The 22,453-nt window shown below is 42.4% G+C and overlaps 1 long non-coding RNA gene across 1 annotated transcript in view; it reads left to right on the forward strand.

Moving 5' to 3' along the window:
• Window positions 1-22,453, forward strand: part of LOC138582733 (uncharacterized) — a 443,177-nt gene that overhangs the window by 330,901 nt on the left and 89,823 nt on the right. The gene's annotated exons all lie outside the window — the stretch shown is intronic.

The raw sequence follows: 22,453 nt of genomic DNA on the forward strand, positions 1-22,453 counted from the left end.
AGGTAACTTAGGGTGTCCAACCCCAAGTTCCTTACACATATTTCACAAAAGGTAGCAGACGCTCCTCTCCAGAGAGAACATGGCATGATAACCTGTTCTGAGGTGAGAGTTTGCAGCACACACTTTTTGCTCATTGTACCTTTCACAGATGGGAGATTTCCATTTGCCTATCAGTCTTTGTCCTGTCCACATGGGCAGTCCAGCACCGAAATGCTATGGCAATTCCTCTCTGAACAAGAGTACCGACAGCAACCCCATACACGTGTCTCAGCCTTGTTGGGCCTCATTAGTGAGGTGAAGCTGTGCCTCTCTGAGCACAGTGAGCAGGGAGACGATGTCTGGTTGCCCCCAGGTAACTTAGGGTGACCAACCCCAAGTTCCTTACACATATTTCACAAAAGGTACCAGACGCTCCTCTCCAGAGAGAACATGGCATGATAACCTGTTCTGATGTGAGAGTTTGCAGCACACACTTTTTGCTCACTGTACCTTTCACAGATGGGATATAACCATTTGCATATCAGTCTTTGTCCCACCCACATGGGCAGTCCAGCACCAAAATGCTATGGCAATTCCTCTCTGAAGAAGAGTACCAACAGCAACCCCATACACGTGTTTCAGCCTTGTTGGGCCTTATCAGTGAGGTGAAGCTGTGCCTCGCTGAGCACAGTGAGCAGGGAGACCACGTCTGGTTGCCCCCAGGTAACTTATGGTGACCAACCCCAAGTTCCTTACACATATTTCACAAAAGGTAGCAGGCGCTCCTCTCCAAAGAGAACATGGCATGATAACCTGTTCTGAGGTGAGAGTTTGCAGCACACGCTTTTTGCTCATTGTACCTTTCACAGATGGGAAATATCCATTTGCATATCAGTCTTTGTCCTGCCCACATGGGCAGTCCAGCACCGAAATGCTATGGCAATTCCTCTCTGAACAAGAGTACCGACAGCAACCCCATACACGTGTTTCAGCCTTGTTGAGCCTCATCAGTGAGGTGAAGCTGTGCCTCTCTGAGCACAGTGAGCAGGGAGACCACATCTGGTTGCCCGCAGGTAACTTAGGGTAACCAACCCCAAGTTCCTTACACATATTTCACAAAAGGTAGCAGGCGCTTCTCTCTAGAGAGAACATGGCATGATAACCTGTTCTGAGGTGAGAGTTTGCAGCACATGATTTTTGCTCACTGTACCTTTCACAGATGGGAAATATCAATTTGCATATCAGTCTTTGTCCCGCCCACATGGGCAGTCCAGCACCGAAATGCTATGGCAATTCCTCTCTGAACAAGAGTACCGACAGCAACCCCATTCACGTGTCTCAGCCTTGTTGGGCCTCATTAGTGAGGTGAAGCTGTGCCTCTCTGAGCACAGTGAGCAGGGAGACGACGTCTGGTTTCCCCCCAGGTAATTTAGGGTGACCAACCCCAAGTTCCTTACACATATTTCACAAAAGGTACCAGACGCTCCTCTCCAGAGAGAACATGGCATGATAACCTGTTCTGAGGTGAGAGTTTGCAGCACACACTTTTTGCTCACTGTACCTTTCACAGATGGGATATATCCATTTGCATATCAGTCTTTGTCCCACCCACATGGGCAGTCCAGCACCAAAATGCTTTGGCAATTCCTCTCTGAACAAGAGTACCAACAGCAACCCCATACACGTGTTTCAGCCTTGTTGGGCCTTATCAGTGAGGTGAAGCTGTGCCTCGCTGAGCTCAGTGAGCAGGGAGACCACGTCTGGTTGCCCCCAGGTAACTTATGGTGACCAACCCCAAGTTCCTTACACATATTTCACAAAAGGTAGCAGGCGCTCCTCTCCAAAGAGAACATGGCATGATAACCTGCTCAGAGTTTGCAGCACATGCTTTTTGTTCACTGTACCTTTCACAGATGGGAAATAACCATTTGCATATCCGTCTTTGTCCCACCCACATGGGCAGTCCAGCACCGAAATGATATGGCAATTCCTCTCTGAACAAGAGTACAGACAGCAACCCCATACATGTGTTTCAGCCTTGTTGGGCCTCATCAGTGAGGTGAAGCTGTGCCTCTCTGAGCACAGTGAGCAAGGAGACCACGTCTGGTTGCCCCCAGGTAACTTAGGGTGACCAACCCCAAGTTCCTTACACATATTTCACAAAAGGTAGCAGGCGCTCCTCTCCAGAGAGAACATGGCATGATAACCTGTTCTGAGGTGAGAGTTTGCAGCACACGCTTTTTGCTCACTGTACCTTTCACAGATGGGAAATATCCATTTGCATATCAGTCTTTGTCCCGCCCACATGGGCAGTCCAGCACCGAAATGCTATGGCGATTCCTCTCTGAACAAGAGTACCGACAGCAACCCCATACACGTGTTTCAGCCTTGTTGGGCCTCATCATTGAGGTGAAGCTGTGCCTCTCTGAGCACAGTGAGCAGGGAGACCACGTCTGGTTGCCCCCAGGTAACTTAGGGTGACCAACCCCAAGTTCCTTACACATATTTCACAAAAGGTAGCAAGCACTCCTCTCCAGAGAGAACATGGCATGATAACCTGTTCTGAGGTGAGAGTTTGCAGTACACGCTTTTTGCTCACTGTACCTTTCACAGATGGGAAATAACCATTTGCATATCAGTCTTTGTCCCGCCCACATGGGCAGTCCAGCACCGAAATGCTATGCCAATTCCTCTCTGAACGAGAGTACCGACAGCAACCCCATACACGTGTTTCAGCCTCGTTGGGCCTCATCAGTGAGGTGAAGCTGTGCCTCTCTGAGCACAGTGAGCAGGGAGACTACGTCTGGTTGCCCCCAGGTAACTTAGGGTGACCAACCCCAAGTTCCTTACACATATTTCACAAAAGGTAGCAGGCGCTCCTCTCCAGAAAGAACATGGCATGATAACCTGTTCTGAAGTGAAAGTTTGCAACACAAGCGTTTTGCTCACTGTACCTTTCACAGATGGGAAATATCCATTCGCATATCAGTCTTTGTCCCGCCCACATGGGCAGTCCAGCACCGAAATGCTATGGCAATTCCTCTCTGAACAAGAGTACCGACAGCAACCCCATACACGTGTTTCAACTCATGACTAGAGTAATGGAATACATTGGATGGTCCAGGCCTGCACCTGTTTTTGAACAGGACGATTTAACGGACATACTGGATAAAGGACAACAGGAAGACCCCATTGTCCCATTTCATTAGGCTATGCCGAGGCGGGTAACTTCCAACTGGGAGAAGCCTGAGGTTGTCCCGGCAGTGAATAAGAGGCTATCAGCCAAATACAGAGCTTCAACTTCTGACCCTCTATACCTTTTGAAACATCAAACAACAGAAAGCCTGGTAGTACAGGCAGCTACCTCTTTGGGCAAACAAAATGCCTATCCCACAATTCCACACGATAGGGTTGACAAAAAATACTGGTAGTATGACACTAAAATCTGCTAAAACCACGTGCACGTTGGCGAGATTTACCCACAACCTTTGGGAATGTATTTTGATGGTGGCCGACCTCATCCCCGAAGGGGAGGAATGAGATTGTTTCTTGAACATGGTCAAGGATGGGAAGGACGCTATGTGCGAATCCTTCCAGACTGGTCTTGACTCTGTTGACAGCATCAGCAGAGCCATGGCAGCTAGTACGTTAATCCCCAGATTTGCTTGGTTGCAGAAGTCAGGATTTGCCCAAGATGTTCAGGCCAGGCTTCTCAACATGCCCTTTGACGGCACACATCTATTTGGGAATAAAGCTGATGAAAGTTTGGAGAAGCTATAAACTTCCAAGGCGGCGCACAGGTGTGCCCTGGAGGAGTAGGTGCTTTTGCTATTATTCTGCATTCGGAAAAGGCAGAGGACAGCTACCTCAAAGCGGTCAAAGACGATTCCCCCGTGGTGGACGGGGTAGAGGTACTAAGAATGCAACAGGAGGGGCTGCCTTACCTTAAGCCACTGCATCAGCCACTCCAAAACCTCTCTGAGGTCTTCGATCCCAAAACTGCAGTAGGCGGCAGGTTGTCACAGCATCTGACAGAATGGCAGGCTATTTTTTCAGATGCTTGGGCATTGGAAACAGTTGACCAAGGTTACCGCCTACCTATTCTGCAAAAACCTCAGAATCATCCACCGGGGAACAACTTTTTGAAGGTTCTGGATCTGCTCCTTATGCAGGAAATTTTAACAATGCTGGAGAAAGGTGATATAGAACCAGTACCTGTAGCGGAGGGGAACAAGGGTTGGTACTCTCCTTATTTTCTAATTCCAAAGCAGGAGGGAGGATTGAGACCCATGTTGGACTTAAGAGACTTGAACAAGTTCCTCAGAAAGGACAAGTTCAAGATGGTAACCCTTTCTCAGATCCTTCAGGCCCTCCAACTTCAGGATTGGATGGCATCATTGGACCTCCAGGATTCTTGCTTTCATGTGCCAATCGATCACAAGCGCAGACAGTACCTGAGGTTCGCCGTTGACAACTCTCGCTATCAATTTCGGGTTCTGTCATTTGGGCTAACCTCCGCCTGAGGGTTTTCATCAAGCTAATGGTGGTTGTGGCAACAAGTCTCAGGAGAGGGGGGATTCACGTCTACCCCTACCTGGACGGAAAGGCTGATCAGGGCCAGTTCCCCAGAACAAGCCCTAGATCATCTCCGCTATACTTGCCACTCCCTCCACAGGCTGGGCTTCTCCCTCAACTTCAAAAAGTCCCACATGATCCCATCACAAAGACTCCAATTCATTGGAGCAGTCCTGAATGCATCCCTGGGAAAAGCCCCGCCACCGCAGGTGAGGGCTCAAGACATTCTGCAGATGGTGACAGAATGCCCAGCATCTTCCGGCCTTCGACTATCTAATGTTGCTCGGTCTCATGGCACACTGCATTTTCCTGGTACCAGAGGCTCGTCTGAGCCTGAGAATGAGATCTCTCCAGTTGGATCTCAAGACCCAGTGGTCACAGTTCTCAGGAAGGATGTCGGATCTTCTACTATTCCCAAGCAGAGTCTCACTGGACCTTCAGTGGTGGGCCTGTCGGGTGAACATCTTGAAAGGAGAATTGCTTTGGCAACCATGGCCGGAGATAATGGTAGTGATGGACGCCTCACTCATGGGGTCGGGAGCCCATACCAACGATTTGACCATCAGCAGTCATTGGACTCCATTGGAGACCAAACTACACATCCACCTTTTAGATCTCAGGGCAATCAGACTAGTGCAGAGAGGCAATCTAGCTGGAGAGAAGAACACAACGGCGGACGCTCTGAGCAGGCAGAGTGTAGTTTCCCACAAGTGGGAACTAGCTCAGGAAGTCCTTCAAGAGATCTTCACCTTTTGGGGAACCCCTCAAGTGGATCTGTTTGCGACCGGTGCCAACCGGAAGTGTGAACTGTTCTGCTCAAGGGCATTTCCCCTGAGAGGAGCTCTAGGAGATGCGTTTGTGGTAGACTGGGAGTTTCCACTTCTCTACGCGTGTTCTCCAGTCCCCGTCATTCCTCACGTAATTAGGAGGTTGAGAAGGTTCAGGAAATACATGATCCTAATTGCCCCAGATTGAGCCAGAAGGACGTGGTGCCCGGACCTTCTGGATATGTCCATCTGCCCTGCGTTTCGTCTTCCACAAAGAGAGGACCTTCTCGAGAGAGAGAGAGAGAGAGAGAGAGAGAGAGGAGGGTCGGGTTCTCCATCTGGATATCAGGGCTCTCGGCCTTCACGCATGGTTTCTGAGAGGCTGAGATACAAGGATTGGGACCTCCCGGACGACGCAATAGATGTTTTGCGTTTGGCCGGAAGGCCAGCAACCAAATCTTTATACTGCTGCTGTTGGAATAAGTTCTGCAGCTGGTGTAGAGATAAGAATGTTGACCCTTTCTCATGCAATACACCAATGGTGTTATCTTTTCTATTGCACTTGGCAAATCTGGAACTCCAGATTGGTACGATCAAAGGTTATCTAGCAGTGTTTTCCATCTTCAAGCACACTGCAGAGGAAGTCTGCTATTTTAAGATTCCTCTAGTGATTCAATTCTTAAATAGATTAACTAATGTTTATCCTCCGACTCCCTGTGCGGTCCCACTGTGGATTCTCAATTTGGTTTTAAACTTTCTAATGGGCGCTCCTTTTGAGCCTCTTCATTCTTGCCCGTTACCTTGAAGACAGTTTTCTTAGTAGCTATAACATCTGCCCGAAGGGTGAGTGAGCTACAGGCTTTATCCTTTAAGCCTCCTCATACTGTTTTTCTTAAAGACAGAGGGGTATTGAAAGTGGTATTGAAAGTGAAGCCTAACCTTCTCCCTAAGGTTGTTTCCGAATTTCACATCACTCAGCAAATAACCTTACACAGACTCGACCCTAGGCGTGCATCCCAGATTAGCAAAATTGAGACAGAATTATCAATTTGTTTGTGGGCTATACAGGGCAGAAGCTGGGTCTAGCCCTCACCAAACATCTCTAGATGGATTATTTTAACAATTTCAGAATGCTACAAACTGGCCGGTAATGACCCTGCAGATCATCTAAGGGCTCACCCGACCAGGGGTATGCTTTGCAGCGGGGAGTTCCAATAAAGGATATTTGTGCAGCTGCAACATAGTCATCTGCACACACCTTTACGAAATACTACATTCTGGATTCCTCTACTAGCCGAGAGTCTGTTTTTGGAAAGGCAGTACTGCACTCTGTGCATTCTTGATTCACTTCCATTTTACTCCCTCCTCCAAATAATGTAACTGCTTTGGGAGTGTTTCAAAGATAAGGAATATGTGGGAGGACACAATTCATTCGAAGAACAAGTTACTTACCCATGGTAACCTTCTTTTGACTGGATGTTCCTCCCACATATTCCTTATCGCCCCTCCCATCCTACCCCGCAGGAAAACTTCCCTTGTGGTTACAGTTTGCGCTCTCTCAAGCGGAGTAACCTTCTAATTCAAGACAGTGCTTCGCTCTTCAAAATGGAACTGAGCAACGGGCGCTGCGCGAGCTACTTATACCTGTGATGACGTTGACGTCAAGACGGAGGCCTCCGAGGGACATCGAGTCAATCAGTCATCGACCCACAGAACCCACTACTGAAAGAAAAATTCTGAGGCAGGAAGCTGGATATTAGGAAATAGCAAAGATAAGGAATACGTGGGAGGAACATCCAGTAGAAAGAATGTTACCATAAGTAAGTAACTTGTTCTTCCTATTTAGTACCTGAGATAAAGTGAGAAATGCATGTTAACCCATACAGAGATACTAACCACACTGGGAGCGACACAATCAAGTCATAAATAGACTTATGCAGAGCACAACTGCCACATTAATGGCTACACTACTAGAATGGAGTGCAGGTTTTTTACTGCTGGTGTAATCACCAATAGAATTATATTACAGTATATTATCACCAATATGGGGTGTCCAGTGGTGTTTGGAACTGCAATATTAAAGCATGTGATTTTATGCTATTCCTAATCTGTTTTATTATTTGTTTCTTTTTGTCATCTCCATCCCTCCTCACCTTTTGCTTTGTTATTACATCATATTTTGTAAGCCAGTCAATTAGGACTTATATTGACAATATGATTTGTGGAATTTCCCAATTATAGGATTATGTTAACCCATGATATATGCCAATCAATAGCCTTGATAATGGCTAATGTGGTTAAAACATGTGTCGGCTAGGGCAAAGTTATGTATTTTTTGGTGTTGTAAGTGCAATTAGCTATGTATATATTATGTGTGTTTTTTTTATTGTAACAATACGCAGTGAGATCCACTCAACATTGTGATAATAATTTGCTTTGGAATTAAACCCTATTTGTTGGACCTTATTGGAGTAACACACATTTTTCTGGAATACTAATTTTAAAATATACAGCAAATGAAGCATATTGACTTATTCAACTGTTTACTGTACACATCTCAATGTTATAATAGTAAGGACATTAGATCTGTTGTCACATGTTTTATTTAGTACTATTTATAGTAAGCTGTTCCCTGTATCGGTATTGATCTTTTGTACATAGTTATAGTTATATTAAATATATTTTAGTGCCTGCATTTGTATTAACATTTTGTATATAGTGTTATTAACAGTAAGCTGGTGGGTACATTCGTATAATTTTTTATTTAGAATGACAAACATCACTGAATACACTTATGTTTTAATTGTCAGGACATTTAATGGTACTACTTGCATTCGTATTAACATTTTGAATATAGTACTATGTTTAGTACACTATGCCTGCAGTAATATTAACATTTTTTATATTGTGCTATTAACCGTACGGTAGTGGCTACATTTGTATTAATTTTTACCTAGCATTACAAATATAACTTAATTCTGGGTACACATTTGTTGAAGCTATGCTTCATATAAAGCGTACTGACTCATTCAGCTTTTTACTGTGCACACCTGTACATTGTAATTGTAAGGACATTATATGGCACTGCTTACATTTTTATAAACATTTTCTATCTAATACTAGTGCATACATTTTTATTGACCTTTTTGTATACAGTACTATTAATAATATCCTAGTGTTTCCATTTTTTTTCAAATTTTGTATATAGTGATATTAACAGTACTTTAGTAGCTACACTCATTTTGTTATTTATTCTTAATGTTAATGCGAAAGAAGACGTGTTCAAATATAACATGCACTGTTAACTGTATAAACCTGTATGTTATAGATGTAAGGAAATTAGGCTAGTGCCTACATTGGTATTGTTCTTTTTTATAGTGCCATTAATAATATGCTAGTGCCTGTATTTGAATTCAAATTTTGTATTTGAAGAGTACTCAAGTGGCTACACTCGTTTTGTTATCCATTCTTAATGTGAATGTTTCACCTGTACAAAAGAAGACATGTTAATAAATATAATGTACTGTTTACTCTATAAACCTGTATGTTATGTTTGTGAGGAAATGTGATGCCATTGCTTACATTCATATTAACATTATGTATGTACCTCAATGTTATAATTGTCAGTACATTAGATGATACTGCTTACATTTGTATTGACATGTTCTATCTAGTGTTATTTATAGTACGCTAGTAGCTACATTCATATTGAACTTTTGTATATGTGTTCTTAATAGTATCATAGTGTGTACATTTGTATTGACATTTCGTATATTGTGCTATTAACAGTATTACCATTATGTATGTACCTCAACTTTATAATTCTAAGGACATTTGATGCTACTTCTTACATTAGTCCTAACATTTTCTTTCTAGTACTATTTATCATACACTAGTGCCTACTTTTGTATTGAGCTTTTTTGTATATAGTTCTCTTAATAGTACGATAATATGTACATTTGTATTGACATTTTGTTTACCATGCTATTAATAATAGGCTAGTGGCTACATTCATATTCATTTTCAACTAGCATTACAAACATAATTGAATTTAAGTAAACAGTTGAAGCTATGCAGCATATGAAGCTTATTGACTTGTCGAAAAATTAATAGTATGCTACTGTTTAAAGTTGTATATATAGTGTATATGTATTGTTATATTGCATTATAAAATTAGTAACGAAAAGGTAGGTTTTATTTACAATATTCACATTTAAACAATAACTGGGCTCTGTCGAAGAATGTAAAGGAGTAGTTGTTATTGACATTTTCAACGTTTCTGCAATTAAATTGTAATACATTATTTATTTTAAAGTATAGCATTTAAAAATTATAAGTTTAAAATTATTATACAAAATGTACATGTACTTATAAAGGATACTTACTTTCCATCTGTACTGGTCACTGTTTCTAATTGAAATGTTTAACATTGTTAATGGGCGTGGCTAAATAAGTTGCACGTTTGGGCATGGCCTAAAGCACAAACGACACGTGTGTTTGTTATAACGTAAGTTCGGCAGAATGTTTATGTATGTAGATTGGTTGATGTACATTGTGCATGCACAGTTGGTAATTATGTGCACATGCCTTTTATGAAATAAGGAGTGGAGGGGGTTTGGGTGAAGAATTTAACATTGCAATTTTTTCAAAATGGAACACCAGGATAGTGTAGCAGCAAACGTATTGCGTATCTATTATGTGTATATTATAATATTAAGTTGTGGAAGTTTTATAAGAAATTATTTGTATACATCTGCAATATAAGTGTGTTTGGCATTACGCGTGGAGGCATATTTGTAGTGTTGCAGTGTTATTCCAGTCAAATGAGCATAAGTATAGGTGCAGCGTTATTACACTATACTGTGTATGAAATTATGCCAATTGCATGTTAGGCATATGTGCATGCATGTTGTTTTTTATGCATTAGGAGAGATTTCTCTTTTGAAAATTTCCCTCCATATACTTTGGACCCCCAAATGTTTTGCTTTTGTTTTTGAACCTGTCCAGACTTTTTTACAGGGAAGTGTTTCCCTTTTGTCTTTTTATCTTTTTGGTAACCTTTTAACAGTGCACACAGCATCCTGCAATGCAGTGCAGCAGGGATCATTTTGTATCACTCTAGTCTTTTACACTTGGAATTTTTGGTTACTTTTATATGTGCCTAAATACAAGCTGGCAATAGTAAACACACATATCTTCCTAGAGAAATGTATTTATTTATACTGTTTTACACATTATGCAAAAGGTCATTATTTTTAATAGGGACCATCCATCCTCTATTGATTGATATGGTTGTGAAACATGGGACTGAAACACAGGAATATTTATTGTTCAATTAATGACACAATTCAATATAAAAACACGTAATTCATATAATACAAATGCACATACGGCATGACATCACAGATACAGTATTCGCAATATAAATGTGCTTCGCATGCTCCAAAGTGCTATGGTTTGTAAACATGACATTTTTTCACAAAAAGTGCAGATGCATGTATGGTCGCTCCTAGGTGGTATAGTGTAAAGCCCCACTCTTTGAGCACTGCAAAAACATAAAACAATGGACATAATGGCTGTGATGAAGGCGCATTTGCACAGATGGCACCCATCGTCACATTATTTGTGCAACTAGGGCTAAAGCGACAGGGCAAATTAGTGAAAAAATCCCAAAAGCTCCCACTGCTCAGTCCCACTAGTTTTGAAGGACAGAGGCAATAAGTGCGTCCTCCTCAGGGCCAAAAGAACTCCAACTAGACCTAGAAAATAAATGAAACGTATATCAATCATCTATCCCATGCAGCCAAACTATGTGTCACCTATCACACCTGCACATTCTGCCTACCTCTTATTTAATGAGTAGGCGCGAGAAAATTAATTTCCTTCTTGTTCTGCTCATGCCCAAGTTCAAAATCTGAAAAAATGCAGAATCAAACCGTCAGGAAACAATTCCTGCACAATTAATCTACAAACAACACTGAAAAGATTAACAGAACACAAAGCCACACAGAGTGGAACCCTATATATCAAAGTACAGTACAAAGCTCATTACCTTCATCAGAGAGAATGGAAACATCTGTTTAACTCTTCAATCTTTTCAACACCACAATATATCATGCAGCTCACAACCTTTCCATATCAGCCTACAATAATATTTCCAAAACCTAATTTTAGTGCCCATGCTTAAAAATACAAGTAGCGTGCATGTATGCTTGTCTTAATGCACCAAAACGTGTGTGATATGCTTGTAAAAAACCAATTCTGATACCTTACACATTGTGCTCGCCTGGCATCCAGAAATTCAGACCAGCTTTCCATCAAGCACCATAACAAATACAAAGCTTGCAGCTTATTCGTGTTATCCAGCAATGGCCAACCCAGGACTTAGGGTTACCACCCGTGCTGGAAAATGTGCGCAGTGGCTCAATTATACTCATGTATTGACAAAAACATCTAAAACGCTGTAAAAGGACTAGCCTTGTACCGTTAAATTCAGTTAACAACACATTTGCAAAAGTCAATCAGCGTTCCTGCAGACATGTAAATTCACACATGTGCAGCCGGCAGCCGTTCCAACACTCCATATAGCAAGTTGCCAGCACCATGGTAACTACAAACAGGTGCCCATAGTCTAAGCAGTGCTCACCCCAATGGCAACCCTATTTAAACATTAGTTGTAAAAAGCAGGCACAGTGCTGAGATACATAGGATGACTATTCAGCCCAGATATCTACTAAGTTGACGCTAGTAATGGTTATATACATTACTGAATAACCCAAATGTCTACTTTAAAAAAACAATGTTGGTTATGAACTTTCCTAAACAACGGAGTTCTGAGTGTGTCTGAAGTCAAAATCTAGTGGACCAAAATAGAAAAATAATCAAAAAACAAAATCCAATAGATCTAGTTAGCGGTATACCTAACACCATTCGAATGCTCAGCTGGATCAATGCATGAATTAAGACCATTAACATGTGACTGAAACTGATAAATCCAGCATTGTTCCCTTCTGTCTAGACATGTTACACTGGTATAACCATCTCTGTCCGGCAATTCTTTTTCGATCACAATCCATACAGAATCTTCTTCTGTATGATTCAATTCACAGACGTGAGATACCATAGGGGCAGTCATCACCTTATTATGACTCCTTGATTTGTGCTCTTTAATCAAATATGCAATAGCCTTGCAGTTTTGCCAACATCCAGTTTCTCGCATTTGCAGACAACCACATAAATACCATTTTCTGTTTTACAGTTTGTAAACTCCTGCAGGGCCCATGTTTTATTGTTGGCTTCAAAGCTAAATGTTTGCCTGGTGCAACTACAAACAGCACAATGCCCACATTTGATGTGGTCTTTAAGTGGAGGTAAAGCAAACATGTTATGAGTGGTATTATTCATGTTACCTTTCGTCCTGAGTGCATTAATCACTGACTGTCTTAACCAAGCACCCTTTTTAAAAGCAAACAAAGCACATGGCAGTTCCGGATTGGCAATTTATAAGATATGCCAATTCCTTAATACGAAGTTGAGAATAGGTTTGCTTAAATGGCAAAAGATTGTGGCACAAACTAACCTGTTCTGTCGCATTTGTATAGTTGGTTCAAGTAGCTTCTCTCTAGACACAAACCAAGCTTGTTTGAGTGAGTGTTTGAGAAACCTCCTAGGGTAACCACGTGCCATAAGACAGTCAAATAGTATGTATACTCGATGGTACAATTCTGAGAGCATGGTGCAGTTCCTATGAATACAGAAGAGCTGATTAAATGGGATGTTATTCTTAAGACTGGTCGGATGTTGACTGACTTGGTGTAAAATTGTGTTCCTGTGTGCAGATTTTCTGAACAAAGTGACCTTCAAGTGATCTGTGACTGCCAATATCAAAAAAGTCCAAGAATGGAACTTCTTTCTGACTTGACATCATGGTGATTTTCAAATTGATGTTTAACAAATTCAACCATATAGTAAAGGCGGTTAGAGTGTCTAAATCTCTGTGGCACACAATTAGAATGTTATCTATAAAACAATGATATGCTCTAATATGTGTGCTGTATGGATTAACTGGAGAAAATACAAACTTGTCTTTAAAGGGCAGGACGGATAAATTTGCCAGACTTGGCACAAATGTAGCCCCCATAGATGTACTAGTTTGTAAAAAGGTCCCATTGTAATTAAAGACATTCTCTTGTAAAGCTACTGAGGCCAAACTGGTAATAAATTCAGTGGTGAAAGCACGTGGTGTTTCACATAAGTCAAGACTTTGAGCGATAACAGCAAAAACTTCCTGTTGTGGAATGTTTGGGTAGAACGATTCCACATCTAAGGTCAGTAATCACACATGAGAGGAATCAAAAGGCATATTCTCCACCAGGTTAATAATATCTCTTGAATCTTTGAAATATGATATGGCTAAGATGGAAATAGGCCTGATAACTAAATCTACAAACTTGGACAGAGGCTCCAATAATGAGCCACAATACTATAATGAAACGTATATCAATCATCTATCCCATACAGCCAACCTATGTGTCACCTATCACACATGCACATTGTGCATACCTCTCATTTAGTGAGTAGGTACGAGCAAATGAATTTCCTTCTTGTTCTGCTCATGCCTCAATCCAAAATCTGAAAAAATGCAGAATCAAACTGTCAGGAGACAATATCTGCACAATTAATCTCCAAACAACACTGAATTGATTAACAGAACACAAAGCCACAGAGAGTGGAACCCTATATATCAAAGCTCAGTACCTGCATCAGAGGGAATGGAAACATCCGCTTAACTCTTCAATCTTTTCAACACCACAATATATCATGCAGCGCACAACTTTTCCATATCATCCTACAATGACATATCCAAAACCTATTTTTAATGCCCATGCTCAAAAATACAATGAGCGTGCATATTCACTTGTCTTAATACACAAACACATGCATGTAAAATGCTTGTAAAAAACCAAGTCTCATACCTTATACACTGCACTCTCCTGGCATCCAGAAATTCAGACCAGCATTCCATCAAGCACCATAAAACATATGAAGCTTACAGCGTATTCGTGTTAGCCTGGAATGACAACCCCACGACCTAGTGTTAACACCCGTGCTGGGAAATTTGCATAGTGGCTCAATTATATTAATCTATTGACAAAGTGTTTAAAACGCTGTAAAGCTTCCTCACCAAAGGCTGTACTGTGCTCCTGGTACCAACCATAAGATTCTGTGCACCCGCTGCTCCTGGGCACCACTCACTGGAAACAATGGCAGTAAAACCTACCCCCAGCAACCCCCATTCGATCCATCAAGTCATTTGGGAAAATCGGAGTCAGGTGGTAGGTAAACACAATGCATTCGCCACCTCCTATTCTCCTTACAATAAACCTTAGAATAAACTTTGGTTATTCCATTCCATCGCTTTTTTCTTTTTCAGTTTACTTATCTCATAAAACATTTCATTGTTTTCAAATAAACACATAATAGCTAAACGTATACCATTGCTTGATTTGATATCACATGAGAGTTAACAAAAAGATAAGAAATTACCTAGTATAGTCTCAAAAGAAAAGACACATTTGGGTTCATATAATAAATGATACAAAATACAAGGTGAAAGTGAAAATTACTTCTCAACCCACCCCCTTCCACCTTTCCCATATCATATGGCACTATTAGTCCGTCGATCCGTAGATCCCAACATTGCTGCAATGATCCTCTTTATCAGTCCTGTGCTACGGATAAAAACATTTGTTCATATTTGATGAACCCTACCTCAACCCATATTCCAGCACAACATATAGCAGCACAACTTTCGGATCCTCCAGCACCTCCAAACCAAGTACAGCAGTTAATCTCATAATGTTTGGGAAAATGTGCCACCCAGCGTCCCACACCATAAACAGTTATAACTGTCTGTCTCACCCCACGCAACCAGTGTCGTCCTGGAGTAGTAGACCCAATGTAATATCTTATATTGAATAAGAGTGAGTCTAGCGGAATTCCCAGTCTCACACGTTAACTTTATTGCTTTCCCACACACTTCAGCTTTGGGTGAACCGATATCCCTTCCCCACCTGCCCCTTATATGGGTCAGTTCCATGTTCCTGAATGCCGTTAAAACTTGATTTAGAATAGAATTTACCTTGGTAACAATGTGTTTGGGAAGGATGTTTGCTTTCAGAGGAGACGTTTCTGGAACCTCTTCCAAGGACTGAAACTGGGATCCCATGGCATGAGCTAGTTGTATATGTCTGTATCGTTCACTATCTGGCAATCCGAATGTTTCTTGCAGTGCCTGGAAGGGGAGGAGTCCTCTCTCATGCACACATCTGCTAATGCGAATATCCCACAAATATCCCAGAGCTTAAAGTGTCCCATCTTGTATATCTTAGGTAGGTGTGCATTGTTCCATAGAGTCTGATCCAAGGTCACCCTACCCCCGCCCCATCCAATATGTTTGCGTGCCTCGGACCATATCTGCCAGGTGTGCTATGTCATTTGAGGAAATGCTGTCTTACCCTTTTTACCCCCAAATAGCACTTGCGTGGGTGGTTTCCCTGTCATCCAACCCTTTTCTATTTTAATGTGGGGTAATCTGGTGTCCCCATGCAGCCAGTTGTTCACCACCCACAGTTGTGCAGCCCAATAATATCGTTGGAGGTTGGGCAGGCCAATTACCCTCCCACACACGTGCTGCAGAGTTCTCGGGGCAATGCGTGGCTGTTTACCCCCCACAACAACTCCCCAAGAGCAACATCAATCCTAGCAAAAACTGATTTGGGTACTGGAAGTGGGGCGTTTTGCAGCACATAAAGACATTTAGGTAGTGCTAGTATCTTGAAGAGAGCAGCTTTGCCCAGTAAATTCAATGGGAGTGCGCACTCCAAGAGTGCAACCAGAGTGCTGTTGGCTGTGTTGGTGGCCGGCTGTGTTCCTGATTAGCCCTGCTATACTAACGAAGTCTGCTCTATTGGGATAGTCCTCCCTTTCTTCAAGCTGAATTGCAGCATTCTTATTGTCTGAGGAGTGCCCTGCCCAAGAGCCTTCGAAGATCTTTTAATATTGTGGACGGAGCGCACTCCAAGAGTGCAACCATTGTGCTGTTGGCTGTTTGCTGGCTTTCTGCTTGCAGTGAAGCACACAGCAATAAGGTGCAACGTTCTGGTGCACAGTCAACTGCGGTATGGCCATTTGCAGTTTTTATAATAAATGAAAGACTATGATTAACTGCTTGCGAGTGAGCTGGTAGCAGTGCTTGTTTTACATGCAGTTCAATATTTTACGTTTTCTACTACTGTAGGCTGCTGCGATGCCCTTTTAGAGACTTGGCAAAAGAGGATTTTGGTAGAGAACAGAGCTGAACTTTAAAAAAAATACCTTATAGGTTTTCTTGTCTTGTGACTACGATAAACTGCTTATACAGCAGCGTGATGAGAAACCACTCAGGGACTGCAGTGAGCTTCTTCTGTTGATCTTGCTGTTTTCTTTCTGATCTACTCAACATAGTAATTAACAAGCACTGAACTTTTAAGTCAACTCGTCTTTCTTTAAACAACGTACGCCCTTAGAAGTTTGTCCAGGGTACACGATATACCAATTGATGAGCAAATGTTTGCAATGTCACTGGAACTGCCTCTCCCTGAGTCACCTGAAGAGGGAGGAAGTGATAACGTTTTTGCCTGTTCACAGGCAAATTCTTCCAAAATCAATGTGTTGAAGATCACCACCTATTCTAGGGCTCCAGAGAATGGTAATGTGTAATATACCCGCCAGTAATCTCAAACCTACTTCTCAAGTATTGCTCCTTGGTGACTTTAACTTAGGTTTTAACAACCCCTCGGATAAACAGGTCCTACAAATCGCCAACTCCATTAATGCATTAGGAATAACGCAAAAAGTAAACAAATCCACCCATATCAAGGGAAGAACTCTGGACTGGGTAGCTGAATACAATTGCACAGCTACCATTAACTCCATTCCCCCCCTATCATGAACTGACCACTCCCTCGTGTCCATGATCCTATCCACTACCAGACCAACAATCCTAGCTCCTCAAGTAGCGCCACTGTGTCTAACCAGAATGAAAAAGAACATCACAGTCGACAGTGTGATTCCTAATATTCTACCTACCCTAAATTCTCTGCCGGATAACCTCGACCCAAGCACCTTGGTGCAGGAATATAATAAGATTATGCAGTTGCCCCTCTCAAACTGACACCAAGCAAAGCCAAAGCACACCTTAACAAGTGGTTCACTCCAGAACTAAAGGACTTACGACTACTAAAAAGAAAATGTGAAACTGCCTGGCGGCTTTGCCCCTCCAGTGAGAATAAAAAGAAGCTAACTTCCACGGCATTACACTACAAAAAGGAAATCTGTCTGGCAAAACGCAACTCGTACAATGAACGTATTGCCAACTCCAACTCTAGTATGAAAGAATTATTTACAATACTAAGAGAACCAGAGTCCCCTATCTCCACACCCGATATCTGTATCAAAAACAAGACCTGGTGTTCAGAGATCCAACAAGCCTTATCCAACAAAATAAACACTTTACAAATAAAAATAAAAAAGAAGAAAGACGCTCTAACAGCCAACTAATTCTCTCCCACCGAATAAAAAACCCATTGATAATAGATTCCGTTTCACCAAGACCTCCATCATAGAAGTTGAAAAAACTATCCTATAAATTAAACCTTCTAACTGTAAAGGAGATGTCTGCCCATCACACATCATAAAAGATGCAGCGAGAGACCTCTCTCCATTCATTTCTATGCTGATCAACGCCTCATTTGCCTCTGGCACAGTCCCAGTCAACCTCAAACAATCCTGGGTTCTCCCACTTCTGAAGAAGCAAACTCTAGACCCACTCATCGCCACAAACTACCGCCCTATCATGACGGTACCATTTTGACTTAAAACCTTGGACAAAGTTGCTTACTCGCAGATCCAAAAATACCTTGAGCTACATAAACTCCTAGGGGTCAGACAATCAGGATTCAGTCTGCTACATGAGACGGAAACTGCATTGATAGATTTGAAAACACAAATTGATGAGCTGAGAGACAAAGGGAAGACAGCACTATTGCTGTTACTTGATCTCTCAGCTGCATTCGATCTAGTGGATCATAAGGTCCTCTGCAGACACCTTGGCTCAGCAGCCCACTTCTCCACAGATGCTGTCAAGGGTATCCAGTTAATATGTTGAAAATATAATGCCGAATGACAAAAATGTCGAAAAAAAATACAGAAAAAAGAAATTCTAATTTATAATTTTTTTCAATTACATGTTTTTTTTTGGGTTTCGCAAGTAAATTTGAAATATTAACTATAAACCACTGTAAAGTGCATAGAATAATGATAGAATAATTCCTGAGCGACAGAACCATCAGAGTATTCTCCTCATCAGCGGCGGCTGATCCCACCCCAATCGTGAGCGGGGTCCCTCAGGGCTCATGCGTGTCCCAAACTCTGTACAACATATTCACCAAACCATTGTTCGATGATTTGGACCTTCTGGGTATCACCTACACTAACTATGCAGATGATACACAGATTCTCCTCCCACTTTCCGGGGATCATGGCAAGGACTTGGCGTTGGTGAATAGGATCTACCTCATCATTCAGGCATGGATGGCCACACACGGCCTATGCCTGAATGATGACAAGACAGAGCTGATCATTCTTGGCACCCCTTCTAACATCTCCAAACTAGGTCACGAATACGCTTCTTTCATCATTGATGGCAACAATATCATAGTCTCAAAGGAGGTAAAAACCCTATGTTTCTACCTGGACCCTACCATGTCTTTTAATAAACAACTGAAATCCCTGGCCTCCACTACAGCCTACACGTGCAAGCTTATCAGAGCTGGCAAGCCCTTCCTCTCCAACGATAGCTGCATTATACTGGCCAGAGCATTAATTTTCTCCAGATTAGACTGCTGCAATGCTCTTTACAGTAGCGCTAACAAAGCCAGTATCCAAAAACTACAAATATTACAAAACAACGCTCTTAGAACCGCACTAGGCACTAACAAAAGTGCACACATGACCGCAATCAGACTTCAATATAAATGGCTATCTATCCATAACAAAATACAACTAAATATTGCCTCCCTGACACACAAAGCATTACACAATGCTGCCCCCAGCTACCTAATCAACAAATTGTCTAGAAAGGCCCACCAGAGCTGTCAATACAAACTGCCGGGTAGTACCAAGATTCAAATCCTCCAAGATTGACGGCAATAGCTTCCCTGTGAAGGCCGCTAAACTTTGGAACTCATTGCCATGCGAGCTGAGAGCTGATCAACCCTACCCACATTTCAGAAAGAACCTCATCACCCACCTCAATCTGACCGAAGACTAGTCCCAACTCAAACTACTGCACAACAGCACACTTTACCTCCCAAGATTGTAAACTACTGTATATTATGATGTAAATAACTTTCTTTGAAATCTACTACCTGCACATTCTGAGCCCTACCTAGTTTGCATTTCACATGTCAATTTATACTGTTTGCCACTATGTAACCTTGTAAGCTTTGCATAACCTTTGCTGCGCCCTGTTATCCCCGGGTTTGGTGCGCATTAGAAATTCAATAAACAAATAACCAAACAAACAATAAAAGAGTATAAATAAATACATTTCTCTATGAAGACATGTGTGTTTACTATTGTAGCTTTTCCTGCTCTTCTTAGGTGTTTCAGGATCCCAGGAGTACTTCACGTAAATACACGCTGGTGGTAGCAAACACATTTCTACCATTTTTGCATTGTTTTTAGTCTGCACATTCACGTTTAACGCAAATGGCTACTAAACGTGACAAGGGACCTAAACTGGCTGTGCCATGAGATTTCTGCTTGTTCTTTGGCCATATTATTGTTTGGCCTTCTCAGGTCAAGAAATCCCATATAAGGTCATGCCCTTTTCCGGGAAAGCGCTGCTTTCATGGGTGAGTGATGCTTTTCTGTGTGCTTGGCCTAGGAAGGGGTGGGACTGTCAGGTCCCACTCCATCTGTGTGGTGCCTGAAAGTATGAGGGTGGGGCATGAATGAAACCCACAGTGGTCCCTGATTCGACCACTACTGACTGTTTGAATGGCGCATATCCTTAAAATTGGTGGGCTTGGACTTGCTTCCAGGTAGAATCTTGGATGAGAAGAGCACTCCTGCAGCCATTTTTTTAGATCAGCGTTGGAGCCATGTATCCTGTTTAGAAGAGCAGCTGAAGATCCGTGGATGAATCCCAGACAGGCCCAGCATCCCTTCCTGCGTTTGGCCCGGTGTAGCTCTGCTGGACTACCTGATGTGTGAAGGCCCTCCGCGTTGCTTCAACGCCGGGCTGGTGGGACCAACCAGTCTCGACACGTTCTTGAGGATGCAGCCATCCTCAGCTTTCGAACATGACCCTGAACCACCCGGTGGCCTGATCAACTCTCCAGTCGCTACCCCGCTAGAAGCGTCACCATTAGGCATTCATCGCAAGAACTTTAGTAGTCGCCAGCGTGTGCTGTAATTCGCCTTTCTGCCAAATTTCAGTCTCCCAGCTTCAAGGAATCCTGATCTGCAAGGTGTTCTTCACCCTCAACCAGAAGGGTGCGTGCTGTCGCCTCTGTATGGTGGCCGTTGCTGGCGCTTTCCTTCCCCCATCTGGGGAAGTGTCCTGAAGTAGTCTGCATTAGTGACTTCTGCATTTCTTCTTCGCCAAAGGTTGTACTCTGCTCCTGGAACTAACCAGAAGATTCCTTGCACCCACAGCCCCTGGGCACCTCTCACTGGAACCAACGGCGGTAAAACCTACCTTCAGAGACCCCCAATCGACCAATCTAGTCATTTGGAAAAATCAGAGTCAGGGGTAAGTAAACACAACGCGTTCGCCTCCTCCTGTTCTCCTTAGAATAAACCTTAGAATAAACTTTGGTTATTCCATTCCATTGCTTTTTTCCTTTTCAGTTTACTTATCTCATAAAACTTTTTATTGTTTTCAAGTAAAAACATAACTGCTATACTTGTACCATTGCTTGATTGGATATCACATGAGAGTTACCAAAAAGATATAAAATTACCTAGTCTCAAATGAACATAAACATTTGGGTTCAGATAATAAACGATATGAAATGCAAGGTGAAAGCGAATATTACTTCTCAACCCTCCTCCTCCCACCTACCCCATTTCTTATGTCATTATAAACTCTTTTTTTAAGGGACATACACAAGTCTACTTCAGCATTCCATCCAACGGCTAATCCATGGTCAAGCCCCACATTGCTGCAATGATCCTTTTTATCAGTCCTTTAGTTAAAGGATAAAAACCTTTTTTCATATTTGATGAACCCTACTACACCCCATTTTACTAGCAGCTCGACTTTATGATCCTTCGGCACCTCCGAACCAAGCACAGCAGTTCATCTCTCTAAACATTTCTCCCAAAAAAGCAGGCTCCGCTCACATTCCCATAATTTCTGAAAAAATGTGCCACCCGGCGTCCCACGCCGTAAACAGTTATCCCTATCCGTTTTACCACCCGCAACCAGTGTCATCCTGGATTAGTAGACCTGCTGTATTATCTTCTATAGAATAAAACGGAGTCTAGCTGAATTCCCTCTCATGTGGAAACGTTAACACTTCCACCCACATTTCAGCTTCTGTTGAACCGATATCCCTTTCGCACCTTTCCCTTAGATGGGTTAGTTCCGTAGTCCTGAATTCCGTTAACACTTGATATAGAATAAAAATTACCTTGGTAACAATGTGTTCGGGAAGGATATTTGCTTTACGGGTAAAGACATTTTGGAACGTCTTCCAAGGACTGAAACTGGGATCCCATGGCATGAGCTAGTTGTATATGTCTGTATCGTTCACTACCTAGCAATCCAAATGTGTCTTTTAGTGCCTTGAAGGGGAGAAAGCTTATGCACCACATCTGCTAATGTGAATATCCCACAAATATCCCAGACCTTAGAGTGTCCCATCATGAGTATCTCAGGTAGGTGTGCATTGTTCCAGAGGGGCTGACCCAAGGTCACCCTACCCTCCATGCAATATGTTTGTGTGCCTCTGGCCATATCTGCCAGTGTGCTCTGTCATTTGAGGGAAGGCAGACTTCCCTTTTTTACCACCATACAGCAT

This window comes from Ambystoma mexicanum, chromosome 3q (genome assembly GCF_040938575.1).
Source record: "Ambystoma mexicanum isolate Mex_15411 chromosome 3q, UKY_AmexF1_1, whole genome shotgun sequence".
In the NCBI taxonomy this organism is placed as follows: domain Eukaryota; kingdom Metazoa; phylum Chordata; class Amphibia; order Caudata; family Ambystomatidae; genus Ambystoma; species Ambystoma mexicanum.